At 31.7% G+C, this 14,563-nt stretch overlaps 1 long non-coding RNA gene across 1 annotated transcript; it reads right to left on the bottom strand.

Moving 5' to 3' along the window:
* Nucleotides 1–5,373: 5,373 nt before the first annotated feature.
* LOC111700031 (uncharacterized) lies at nt 5,374–14,306 on the bottom strand. Its single transcript, XR_002764883.1, has 4 exons — nt 14,228–14,306; nt 13,993–14,047; nt 9,353–9,457; nt 5,374–5,448 (listed from the first exon to the last, which is right to left on the bottom strand). It is a non-coding gene; the product is annotated as an uncharacterized LOC111700031 (long non-coding RNA).
* Between the last annotated feature and the right edge of the window lie 257 nt (nt 14,307–14,563).

Genomic DNA, 14,563 nt, shown 5'->3' with positions numbered 1-14,563 from the left:
CCCGGGTTTCCTGTTAGTATTCAGTAGAATTCCAGGGTTTCCTTTAAAATTCAGTAGAATTCCAGGGTTTCCTCTTCGTATTCAGGAGAATTCTANCCCCCCCCCCCCCTCTGTTGAGACCTAGAAAAAAGTACAAGTTTAGATATATTTGGTTTAAGACTAATATTCAAATTTAAAGAAATAATTATTTATAATCATCCCTCATTTATTCTACAAATGATAAGTAGAATAGAACAAACTTAAGAATAAATTAAAAAATATACATTTCCAAAATATTTCACAACTGATTAAAAAATATTTTCTCGAATTTATTTTTATATAAATAGTTTTCACGGGTCTGCGCACACTTGCAACGAGCAAATAATTTGCTAAAAGAAACCCTAGAGTTTTCCTGAATTCTGACTGGAAACCCTGGAATTCTACTGAATACTAAAAGGAAACCCTAGCAATCTCCTGAAAAATAAGAGGAACCCCCTGGAATTCTACTGAATACTAAAAGGAAACCCTAGAAATCTTCTGAATACGAAGAGGAAACCCTGGAATTCTACTGAATTTTAAAGGAAACCCTGGAATTCTACTGAATACTAACAGGAAAACCGGGAATTCTCATAAATACTGAGCGGTAACCCTGATATTATTCCTAATACAAAGAGGAATTCCTAGAATTCTTCAGAATTCTTAGTAGAAACCCTGAGGTTCTCCTGAATATTGAAAGATAACCCTGGAATTCTCCTGAATACTAAAGGAAACCCTGGGATTCTCCTGAATACTAAGAGGAAACCCTGAAATTCTCCTGAATACTAAGAGGAAACCCTGAAATTCTCTTGAATACAAAAATGAAAACCTAAAATTCTCCTGAATACTAAAAGGAAAACCCTAAAACTCTCCTGGATTCTGAGAGGTAACCCTGGAATTCTCCTGAATTCTGAAAGCAAACCCTGGAATTCTCCTGAATACTAAAAGGAAACCCTAGAATTCTCCTGTATACTAAGAGGAAACCCTGGAATTCTACTGAACACTTAAAGGAAACCCTGGAGTTCTAATGAATACTGAGAGGCAACCCTGCAACTCTCATAGATACTGAGAGGTAACCCTGGAATTATTCTAGATACTAATAGGAAACCCTAGAATTCTTCTAAGTTCTGAGTAGAAACCCTGGAGTTCTCCTGAATATTAAATGGAAACCCTGGAATTCTCCCGAATACTAAAGGAAACCCTGGATTTCTCCTAAATACTCGGAGGAAACCCTGGAATTCCACTGAATACTAAATGAAACCCTGAAATTCGCCTAAATACTAAGAAGAAACCCTTGAATTCTCCTGAATACTAAGAGGAAACCCTTGAATTCTCCTATATACTAAGAGGAAACCCTGGAATTATCCTAAATACTAAAAGGAAACCCTGGAATTCTCCTGAATACAAAAAGGACACCCTGGAAATCTCATAATTACTGAGAGATAACCCTGGAATTATTCTTTATACTAAGAGGAAACCCTCGAATTCTTCTGAATTCTGAGTAGAAACCCTGGAGTTCTCCTGAATACTAAAAGGAAACCCTGGAATTCTCCTGATTACAAAAAGAAAACCATGGAATTCTCATAAATAATGAGAGGTAACCTTGGAATTATCCTGAATTCTAAGTGAAAACCATGGAATTCTCCTGAATACTAAAAAGAAACCCTTGAATTCTCCTGAATACTAAAAGGAAACCGTAGAATTCTCCTGAATACTAAGAGGAAACTCTGGAATTCTCCTTCTTACTAAAAGAAAACCCTGGAATTCTCCTGAATACTGAAAGGAAACCCTGGAATTCTCTTAAATACTGAGAGGTATCTCTGGATTATCCTGAATACTAAGAGGAAACCCTGGAATTATCCTGAATACTAATAGGAAACCCTGGAGTTCTCTTGAATACTAAAAGGAAACCCTAGAATTCTCATAAATACTGAGAGGAAACTCTGAAATAGTCCTGAATTCAGAGTGGAAACCCTGGAATTCTCCTGAATACAAGAGGAAAGCCTGGAATTCTCCTGAATACTGGGAGGAAACCCTGGAATTCTCCTGAATACACAGAGGAAACCTTGGAAATATCCTGAATACTAATAGGAATCCCTGGAATTCTACTAAATACTAAAAGGAAACCCTGGAATTCTTTTGAATACTAAGAGGAAACCCTGGAAATCTCCTGAATACTGAGAGGAAACCCTGGCATTCTCCTGAATACTAAGAGGAACCCCTGGAATTCTCCTGCATACTACGAGTAAACCCTGGAATTCTCCTGAACTCTAAAATGAAACCCTGAAATTCTCCTGAATACTAGAAGGAAACCCTGGAATTCTCATAAATACTGAGAGGTAACCCTGGAATTATTCTAAATACTAAGAGGAAACCCTAGAATTCTTGGAAATTCTTTGTAGAAACCTTGGAGTTCTCATGAATACTAAAAGGAAACCCTGGAATTCTCCTGAATACTGAGAGGAAACCTGGGAATTCTCATAAATACTGAGAGGTAACCCTGGAATTATTCTGAATACTAAGAGGAAACCCTGGAATTCTCCAGAATACTAAAAAGAAACCCTGAAACTCTCCTGAATACTAAAAGAAAACCCTGGAATTCTCATAAATACTGAGAGGTAACCATGGAATTATTCTAAATACTAAGAGGAAACCCTTGAATTCTTCTGAATTCTTAGTAGAAATCCTGGAGTTCTCCTGAATACTAAGAGGAAACTTTTGGAATTCTTCTGAATTCTGAAAAAACCTGAAATTCTCCTAAATACTAAAGGATACCCTGGAATTCTCTTAAATACTGAGAGGTAACCCTGGATTATCCTGAATACTAAGAGGAAACCCTGGAATTATCCTAAATACTAATAGGACACCCCTGGAATTCTCCTGAATACTTAAAGGAAACCCTGGAATTCTCTTAAATATTGAGAGGGAACCCTGAAATACTCCTGAATTCTGAGTGGAAACCCTAGAATTCTCCTGAATACTATGAGGAAAGCCTGAAATTCTCCTGAATACTGAGAGGAAACCCTGGAATTATCCTGAGTACTAAGAGGAAACCTTGGAATTCTTCTGAAAACCTACGGAAGTTTTTCTTTTGAGAAGATTAATACTAAATATTTTTTTCGCACATTCATCATTTTACATACATAATATATAAACATGTTTATTTTGAACATTTGCTTTTTGTCAAACTTTGCCTATTGTATATTATTAAAAAATCTATCAAATGTAGGTGAAGAAGCAGCAGTATGAATTCTAGTTTTACAATTAAAGAAATATATTTCAAGTTTTCAATCCTGAAACGTGTATTTGTATTCTCATGTGGACCAAAGTTTAAACTCCAGACCCGTGAAAACTATTTATATAAAAATAAATTCGAGAAAATATTTTTTAATCAGTTGTGAAATATTTTGGAAATGTATATTTTTTAATTTATTCTTAAGTTTGTTCTATTCTACTTATCATTTGTAGAATAAATGAGGGATGATTATAAATAATTATTTCTTTAAATTTGAATATTAGTCTTAAACCAAATATATCTAAACTTGTACTTTTTTCTAGGTCTCAACAGAGGGGGGGGGGGGCTTTTAACATTTTTTGTTGCTAAATCTAAATCCATGTCTGCTAATCTGAATCTAAATCTGCTGAATCTTAATCTTTATCTACTCTGTATCTGCAAACTCTGAATCTATATTATCTAACTCTGTATCTGCAAATCTGAGTCTGTATCTCCAAAATCTGATTCTGTAGTTCCTAAATTTGAATCGGGAACGTCTAAATCTGTATTAAATAGATTTTAATCTGTTTCTGCTAATCTAAATTTAGAACTAAGAAATCTGTATTTGTACCTCCTAAAGCTAAATCTGTATCTGCAAAATCTGAATCTATATGTGCTAAATCTGAATCTGTCTCTGCTAGATCTAAATCTGTTTCTTCCAATCTGAATCTAAATCTGATAAATCTGAATCTGAAAATACTAACATAAACCTTTATGATCACAATTTTTAAAAAACAACAAATATTTGAAAATAAAATATTATTCAAACAAAACCGAGTTCTAACATTCTTCTGTTAATACCTAGTATCCTATCCGGCGCTAAGGGTTAGACACTTGCCAGAAACCTAAAACCCTTAAATTTCTGTACAAGATTTTTAAAACTGGATGAAAGCAAGAATATGTTCTAACTTAAAATTATTGTTGAACATTTGACTCTACTATTTGACTGTTTAACCCTCAAATATTTTATTTTAGAAAAAAAAATAATTTCACATTTAAACCAAAACGTAAGCAACAAATATTGTCTAGAAGCTGAAAAAACTATTTTTATGACTTTTTATTTAGACCTCTAGTGGAGATATTTCCAACTAAATTTAAATAAACAGACAAATAAGTTAAGCCAAATGACACACACTTTTTTCTAAACTTGGCAAGCTAAAGAAAAAAAATGTCTCACCTGGACAAGTATATGAAAGGAACAGATCCTCTCCAGGTCTTAACTCCTTGACAAACAAACATGAAAACAAACAACAACAAAAAAAACTATATTTTTTACGAAACACAAGCTCTGACATTCTTCTGTTCTCCTAGTATCCTCACAGACACTCAATATTGGACACTTGCCAGCTTTTCAAACTCTCAATAGCTCCGGTCAACTTCTGCTCTCCTAGCACATCTTCCATATTATCTTTCAAAAAAACATTATTCTCTTCCACAAATTCAACCTTTTTTTTCTACTGAATTCTTGACTCCGTCCACGGTGCTACTTTTCCCCAATTTTTTAACGAAAATTTTAAACCGATTTTTCCAAAATGGGGAGCACAGATTTTTCCAAAATGGGAAAAGTGTCCGACTTTTTAAAACATTATCTTTTTAAGTTTGTACTTACCCCCTTATTTAGTACAATTCGTATAACAAATCCACATTCGTACTTTTGAGCATTTCCCCAGAAACATACTATATCCATACTACTATTAATAGATTAGTTAATATCTTCAAGTAGGGTAGAATTAATAGATAATATCAATAGATTAGTTATATGGATAAGATGGATAAGATGGATAAGATGGATAAGATGGATAAGATGGATAAGATGGATAAGATGGATAGGATAGATAGGATAGAGAGATAGTAGATAGATAGGATAGATAGATAGGATAGATAGATAGATAGGATAGATAGATAGATAGGATAGATAGATAGGATAGATAGATAGGATATATAGATAAGATAGCATATATAGATAGGATAGTTAGATAAGATAGATAGATAGAATAGATAGATACAATAGATAGATAGTATAGACAAATAGTAAAGCTAGAATAGATAGATAGGATAGATAGATAGGATAGATAGATAGTATGATACCTGTAAGAACGATAGAAAATCCAAGCGAGAAAACGAGCATAGCGAGATGTACAATATACAAGGAACGTATTCTAAGAAAGATCATTAATGAAGTATTTTCTAAAATTTATAAAAATTAGATTAAAAACTTTAAGAATAAAATATAATATTTTTGTTTGTTAAATATTTTGGCAATAATATTGCAGTTCTTGTATAGTACACTTTATATCTTTAACAATAACTAATCATGATCATGTTCATGTTCATTTTCATATAAAACATTTTTTTTCAGCAATATAGATAATTTGGTATTTAAATTGCGGGAAAATCAAATAATCGAATACAAAAAAACCCAGAAAACTCTGGAATGAACGTTGTGGTTATTTCTCCTAAAGAAATGGTTTTCTGATATCTCAAAATAATGTTGAGGACATATTACAAAATCCTAAGCGACATTTTAAAAGAAAGAAAAAGAAGCTGACGTGACTACCATTGTTTCTAGTTCTCACTATTTCAAAATCATATTTTCATTTTTTTCTATATTTTTGAAAATCGGAATAGAATGAAAAAGTTTTCAGATTTGAATTAAATTCAACCAAAATACAAAAATGTTAAACATTCTTTGAAGTCTGAAGTAATTACTTATGTGAAGAGTATCGCTAATCTTGAACACTTGATCTTGAAATTAAATGTGGACACTTTATTTTGAGGATCAAAAATTAATCCCTTCATTTCGGTTACTCCTGCTGAGTACGATTATCACGGGATATCGAAGAGGAATAACATTCATTTATAGATCTGCAATATAGATCTGCAATTTAGATCTGCAATACATGAAGATCTCAAGATTGACAAAAGTTTCGATCTCTAAACAGATTGGTTGAAGGGATTGGTTAAAGGGATTAGTTGAACGGATTGGTTGAACGGATTAGTTGAAGGGATTGGTTGAACGGATTGGTTGCAGGGATTGGTTGGAGGATTAGTTGAAGGGATTATTTGAAGAGATTGGTTGAAGGGATTGGTTGAACGGATTGGTTGAAGGGATTTGTTGAAGGGATTAGTTGAAGGGATTGGTTGAAGCGATTGATTGAAGGGATTGGTTGAAGGGATTGGTTGAAGGGATTGGTTGAAGGGATTAGTTGAAGAGATTGGTTGAACGGATTGGTTGAATGGATTGGTTGGAGGGATTAGTTGAAGGGATTTTTTGAAGGGATTGGTTGAAGGGATTGGTTGAACGGATTGGTTTAAGGGATTTGTTGAAGGGATTGGTTGAACGGATTGGTTGAAGGGATTAGTTGAAGGGATTGGTTGAAGGGATTGGTTGAAGGGATTGGTTAAAGGGATTGGTTGAACGGATTGGTTGAAGGGATTGGTTGAACGGATTGGTTGAAGGGATTTGTTGAAGGGATTGCTTGAAGGGATTGGTTGAAGGGATTGGTTGAAGGGATTGGTTGAAGGAATAGTTTGCTAGAAGATTAATGTAGAAAATAAATTCTAAGTTGTTGAAAGGAAGGGAGGTGGTGGGTAGAGGTGACAGGGTCAGATCTGGGGGCAATAATAATAAATAAAATGCAATAAAATGAAAGATATTAACGACCATAGACTATACCAGGAACTATTTTGTTTGTCAATAACTCACTGCAAACCAAGATGTGCACGATCTAAAGCAAAAATCTAGCAGAATTTTGCCAATTACTCATTTTAAACTTAAGCTAGACACAAGAGCGTGGTATTTTTAAAATGTATGTGCCTAGGGCTTCACAAAAGTTGGTGAGGTAAAATCAAAAGCCAAGGTGTTGCGACACTTCAAAGTCAAAACTGTCTCAAAATGTAATGACAAACTTTCAGAGTTGTCTTTATCTCAGCGAACTTCGTTCGTTTTTCTAGAACTTCGAAATTTTTTTGGACCAAACATATACTAGGAATTTGGACCAAGCATGTACTAAGAATTTGGACCAAACATGTACTAAGAATTTGGACAAAACCTGTACTAGGAATTTAAACCAAACATGTACTAGGAATTTATATTAATCATGTACTAGGAATTTGGACCAAGCATGTACTAAGAATTTGGACCAAACATGTACTAGGAATTGGACCAAACATGTACTAGGAGTTGGACCAAACATGTTCTAGGAATTTGACCAAACATATACTAGAAATTGGACCAAACATGTACTAGGAATTGGACCAAAGATGTACTAGGAATTGGACCAAAGATGTACTAGGAATTGGACCAAACATGTACTAGGACCAAACATGTACTAGGAATTGGACCAAACATGTACTAGGAGTTGGACCAAACATGTTCTAGGAATTGGACCAAACATGTACTAGGATTTGGACCAAACATGTACTAGGAATTGGACCAAAGATGTACTAGGAATTGGACCAAACATGTACTAGGAATTTGGAAGGGCTCAAACATTTCGAAACTGTATATTCTGAAAACCTTTTCTATAAACTATTTAAGATTTAAGTAAATCGAAGGGAATAACTAATTAACAAAAGATCGTATTAATAGGATCGTTTTTGCATTTATCTTCTTTTAGGGATAACATTAACCCTTAAAAATCCAAAAACCTGAAATTAAAATTAAAAAAAAAAAATTTCCCCATCACTTCAAGAATCTGCAGTACACTTTCTTTGTAAAGTTATTGGAGTTCCTGGTATATTCCTTGGTAAAGACAAATTATCTGATATAAGTCATCAAATGCAACAATTTATTCACACATTCATAACTTTTTAAATAGATATTTGCAACCTTTCGATTTGTTGCAGACTTTGTTCTTTTGATCTGAATTTCAAAACTTTGGTGGATTAAAATCTTTCTAGAAAATTAATTATATCAACTCCGCTTGTTCTCTTTATTTTGTACTATTCGGGTCAGCTGAAGATTAAAACATATTTCAAAACTTTGGTGGATTAAAATCTTTCTAGAAAATTAATCATATCAACTCCGCTTGTTCTCTTTATTTTGTACTATTCGGGTCAGCTGAAGATTAAAACATATTTCAAAACTTTGGTGGATTAAAATCTTTCTAGAAAACTAATTATATCAACTCCGCTTGTTCTCTTTATTTTGTTCTATTCGGGTCAGCTGAAGATTAAAACATATTTTTAATGGATTGTTAGGAGAGCATCTTTGTGCAAACTAGAAGGTCAAAGGAATTGAGTCTGTGCCACAAACTCTGATTTTCTTATCACTATATCTTTGGAACAAAATGTTGTAAATTTTAGATATTTCAAACTATGAATTCTGTTGAATCAAATAGTCTGAGTTTGAAATATCAAAGGTTTACAAGATTGGGTTCTAAAGATATTGGGGTTTAAATATTTGAGTTTGTGGCAAAGATTCATTCCTTTGTGTGACATTACTTGTAAGATTTTGTAACCTCATAGCTCCTCTGGTTTTGATTCTACGCAAAAGTATAACGAAGGCCGGTCACATTTTAGAAATTCAAAACATTTTTATTCTTGTCATATAGCTCTTCAATAAGAGAAGTTATGATCAAAAACATAAAAGATTTCAATCTTGCGAACAATTTACTTCAGTCCATAAGCGCCTGATCCAATCAGGGTTCAGTCATGTGTTTGTTGTCTATTCTGAACCAATAGAAATAGTATGGCGTTAACATCTATCTTTCTATCTATCTCATTATCCAATTAGAGATATGAATTCTTGAATCGGCGCTATCAGTAAATGGAAATATTTACTTCTACTGAAACTATGGTGTGACGGGATCTGAGCAAAAATTTCGAACATTAAAATTTGAATGTCTCATCAAGAAGTTACAATATGTAAATCATACTATCATACGAACATTTTTGTGTACAAGAACTCCTGAACTTTGCATTTTAATACATTTAAAATAAATTTTCAAATTACTTAAATGTTTTGAAGAATGTTAATGTGAATGTTATTAAGACAATCCTAAGAACAGTGAATATCAGACAGAGGAAAGATGACTCTTTGCTTGATTGAGAACATTGAACCTGGATTTTCTCTGATCTGGTGTCTCTAGGTTTAACCAGTATTTATCCTCCTTCTCCTCAACCTTCTTCACCCCGCCATCTTTACGCCATTTCATCATCTTTTGTCTTTTGTTTAAATAAAAAAGAAATATATCAACAACTAGAATATTCGAAATTATTCAAGGTTCAGAGATCGGAACTTTTGTGTGAATATTGTAAAACTTGAACGCTTGATCTTGATATCCTATGTGGGCACTTTTTATTTAAGGATTAATGTCTAAAACTCTCAATTAAAGATATCACTGGATATCGAAGAGAAATCAAACTAATCTGTAGATCTGAATTAGATCAATGATTTTTCCCGAGATTCACAATACAATAGTTCTGACTTCTGATCATTTATCAATTAGCATTTATCATTCTTCCTAATATTTTCATCAGAAATATAATCCCCTTTTCAATTCTAGTTTAAAAAATTCTGATGGAGGTTTCAATATTTTCCCACTCTTCTTTTTCAACGATTTTCTTTATATTTTCTTTTACTTTTCATTCTTCATTTTGTACAATTTCTAAAATCCAATGTTAAAGTAGAAAATACGAAAATTAGCTTTAAATGGATAAAAAATTGGGTTAAAAGTGTGTCCTCATCTTAATCCCCGTGAATTGCCGAGTACCACGTTTCTTGAACCATTTTCAACACTTGGTTTAAAAGTCCTCGTTGTATTTCTTTTTATTTTGAAAAACACTGTTTGGTCAAAATTAAACAACTTGTTTAATATTTGCTTCTGTAACCTAGTAGATACTGGACCCAACTAATCCATGGCTAACTGATAATACTTTAAATCTTATCTTCCAAAACATATTTCATTTAGCTTGCGTATTTTATTGCACGATTATTCTGACGTATTTCATTATTATATTTAGCACTTTTATTTAATTTTTAAGTTTTTAAAAGATAAAAATTTAGCCTGCATAATATATAGATTTGTACTAGTGCTTATAATTGTAATTTAAAAATTCAGTTGCAATTAATTTGCAAATGGAGGTTCAAATTTTATGGAGAAAAATGAATTGACATCTAATTGTTTCAATATGGATTATTTAAAGTATTAAACTGAGGGTTGCCCTAGAGAAGTTAAATCAGGCAAATTAATTATTTGAGACGAAACTTCGAACCAATTTTGGCAGTTTAAGACATTTATTCTGAGTTAACATTTTTGCTTGGAATCATTGGGTCATTTTGTGCAGTGGCTTAGATTCTCTGGTTATCGTGTGTAATGAGTTATGGATTCATCTTGTGGCATGAGTTATGGATTCATCTTGTTGCATGAGTTATGGATTCGTCTTGTTGCATGAGTTATGGATTCATCTGGTTGCATGAGTTATGGATTCATCTTGTTGCATGAGTTATGGATTTATCTTGTGGCATGAGTTATGGATTCATCTTGTTGCATGAGTTATGGATTCATCTGGTTGCATGAGTTATGGATTCATCTTGTTGCATGAGTTATGGATTCATCTTGTGGCATGAGTTATGGATTCATCTTGTTGCATGAGTATGGATTTATCTTGTGGCATGAGTTATGGATTCATCTTGTTGCATGAGTTATGGATTCATCTTGTGGCATGAGTTATGGATTCATCTTGTTGCATGAGTTATGGATTCATCTTGTGGCATGAGTTATGGATTCATCTTCTGGTATGAATTATGGGCTCATCTGGTTGCATGAGCTCTTTGGACTCATCTTGTGGCATGAGTTATGGATTCATCCTCTGGTATATGATGAGTTATGGGTTCATCTTGTTGCATGGAAAATGAGGTAATCTTTTATCATGAATTTTGTGGTCACATATAACATGGATTATGAAGTATCCCGGCTGTAAACTGTCCACCCTAAAGCTTAGATTATGTAGCCATATGATAAACTTTAGTTCATTTGAGACACTCTGTATGATTTGGTGTTTACAAGATGTTTACTGTCTCTAATCCTGGCAAATAGGGTTTATGCAAACTCATCTTAACTAGTCAATGTATCTATCTACCAGGTTTTCATCCAACACCACCTCCCCCCTTCATTATAACCGGATTCTTTTTCTTTCCTTCCTCTCCTTCGTGTTTTCTTTGATTTCTTCTATTTATTTTTTGTTTCTTTCGTTTGGCCATTTATTTTTTTCCCTTTATTTATAATTCCTTTTTTTCTTTCTTTCTTTTCTTTTTTTTCCTTTTTATCGTCCTATCTTTCTTTGTTTCTTTGTGTCTTTTTTGTTTGTTTGTTTGTTTGTTTCTTTTTTCTTTCTTTCTTACTTACTTTCTTTCTTTTTATTTCTTTTTTCTTTTTATTTCTTTCGTTCTTTTTTTTTCTTTTTTTCTCTTCGTTCTTTCTTTCTTTCTTTCTTTCTAAATATCTTTTTTTTTCTTTCTTTCTTTCTTTCTTTCTTTCTTTCTTTCTTTCTTTCTATTCTTTCTTTATTTCTTTCTTTCTTTCTTTCTTTCTTTTTTTCTTTCCTTCTTCTATTCTGTCTTTCTTTCCTTTCCAATTTTTGATCTTTTTTTCTTTCTTACTTTAATTCTTTCTTTCTTTCTTTCTTTCTTTTTTTCTTTTTTTTAATCTTAATCTTTTTTTTCTTTCTTTCTTCTTTTCTTACTGTCTTTTTCTTTTTTTGTTTATTCTTTCTTTCTTTCTTTCTAAATATCTTTCTTTCTTTCTTTCTTTCTTTTTTTCTTTCTTTCTTTCTTTCTTTCTTTCTTTCTTTCTATTCTTTCTTTCTTTCTTTCTTTCTTTCTTTCTTTCTTTCTTTCGTTCCTTCTTTCTTTCTGTCTTTCTTTCCTTTCCTATTTTTGATCTTTTTTTCTTTCTTTCTTTAATTCTTTCTTTCTTTCTTTCTTTTTTTTTCTTTTTTTATTCTTAATCTTTTTTTCTTTCTTTCTTCTTTTCTTTCTGTCTTTTTTTCTTTTTTTCTTTATTCTTTCTTTCTTTATTTCTTTTCTACTTTCCTTCTTTCTTTTTTTCTTTCTTTCTTTCTTTCTTTCTTTCTTTCTCTCTTTCTTTCTTTCTTTCTTTTCTTTCTTTCTTTCTTTCTTTTTTTTCTTTCGTTTCTTCTTTCGTTTTTTCTTTCTGTCTTTTTTCTTTGTATATCTTTCTTTCTATCTGTCTTTTTTCCTTTTTTTTTGATTTTTTGTTCCTTTCTTTCGCTATTTTCTTCCTTTCTTTTTTCGTTTATAATTTTTCTCTTTCTTTTTTCTTTCTTTTTTTACTTTAAAAAAAAATTTCTTTCTTTCTTTTTTTCTTTCCATTTTTTTGCTTTTTTCTTTCTTTCTCTCTTTCTTTCTTTCTTTCTTTCTTTCTTCCTATCCTTCATTGTTTATTTTTTTCTTTCTTTCTTTCTTTTTTTCTTTCTTTCTTTCCTTCTATCTTTCTGTCTTTCTTTCTTTCTGTCTTTCTTTCCTTTCCTACTTTTTCTTTTTTTCTTTCTTTCTTTCTTTATTTCTTTTTCTTTCTTTCTTTCTTTCTTTCTTTCTTTCCTCTTTCGTTTTTTCTTTCTTTATTTGTTTCTTTATTTGTTTGTTTCTATCTTTCTTTCTTTGTTTCTTTATTCCTTTTTTTCTTTATTTCTTTATTTCTTTCTTTCTTTATTTCTTTATTTCTTTCTTTCTTTATTTCTTTATTTATTTCTTCCTTTCTTTCTTTCTTACTGTCTTTCTATTAATTTATCTTTTATCTATGTATCTACCTAATCGTTGAATGTATTTCTATTTATCTATCTAGCTATTTACTTAATTTTATTAATCTTGTTTGCGGATGCCTAGGGCAGTGTTAAAACCATTATAGATTTTAGAATCTCTAAACTCCAAGCCGGCGTATTTCCGTAAAAATCTAAACTACGCTGAACCTATGTTACGAAGATTAATTATTGCATAATTCCTTGGGAGCAAAATATCATGGATTAATAGCTTATAAAAAGGACTAAAATGTGATATTTTAGATTACGTTAATATTTATAAAACAATTTTTTTTTCACTAAACACTTAATATTAGCTATTTATGTATTTAAAGATTTTCTTGGCACACGTAAAATGTTCATTTTAATATTTTGTTAAAATTGATAAGATTCTGTATTATTGATACTTGAATTAAAGGTTTGAAGGTTGAGAATCGTTGATGGCACACTTTTAATGGAAGGTTACTATATAATTTCATTGATAGTGTCAACAACAACATATATGTACTTTCAAGTGCAACCCTCCATCAGGGGTTTCATATATGTACTTTACAGTGCAACCCTCCATCTGTAGTATTAGATTCAGAACAGAATCTGTTCAACAAGAAGCCTTGTTCTAACTAAAACGAATAAGATAACCTTACTTTTCTGGCTGAAACTTGACGTCAACCTGTGTGTCAACGTGACTTGCGGATTTATGCTGCAGAAACAACGAAATAAAGTGTAAGAATTAAACACTTCTAGATAGCACGACCACACTATCTGCCAAATGGTTAATCAGATGTAAAGGATACCAACGTAACTCTATACACGAATGACGTGTACAGTCCCTTTAAGTTAAAGCACATGAATATTGTTGTAGACCACAAATGTTTCTAATTACCCCCTCACGCTGTTGTATAATGGCGGGGGTAGGAAACAATTATAAAACTTTAACTTACTTTAATTTCTATGGATAACACCATTTAGAATAACTATTTTCCAACAGGGCTAATCCTAAACATATAACGAAATAATTTAAACCAATAATTATAATAAAAATAAACTTTTCTAACTTTCATTAGAAAATAGAAGACACTCATGGTATGACTGTCTTACCCTGTTTACTCCCTCTCAGTTTTTTCTTTCTTTCAATATTTAGTTTAAGACATCTATATTATTATTAAACACTAATACCTTTTTATAATATCAATATTGGACCTTTAAAAAACCAAATTCCATACAAACTAAATTCAACTAAATTATCCACGTGTTGTTTACTATAAACGCTTGTTAGTAATATGAGTTAAAATCTAAATAAGCTAAATAATTGCACTTTATGTAACAATTATAATCTAAATATATTGCAAGAAACAAGGATCGTAAGTAAAACATTGATAAAAACTATAGATAAACTGAAATAAATGTAATGAAACCCTATAATTTACAGGAAATAAGAACTAATCTAACTGTTTTCTTCACACATTTGACAAGGGCAACGCCCTTGACATTTGATAAATCTACGTTTTCATG

The sequence above is a fragment of the Eurytemora carolleeae genome, unplaced genomic scaffold, assembly GCF_000591075.1.
Source record: "Eurytemora carolleeae unplaced genomic scaffold, Eaff_2.0 scaffold388, whole genome shotgun sequence".
In the NCBI taxonomy this organism is placed as follows: domain Eukaryota; kingdom Metazoa; phylum Arthropoda; class Copepoda; order Calanoida; family Temoridae; genus Eurytemora; species Eurytemora carolleeae.
Note: the sequence above shows the minus strand (reverse complement) of the source record. Positions and strands in the feature narration are given on the sequence as shown.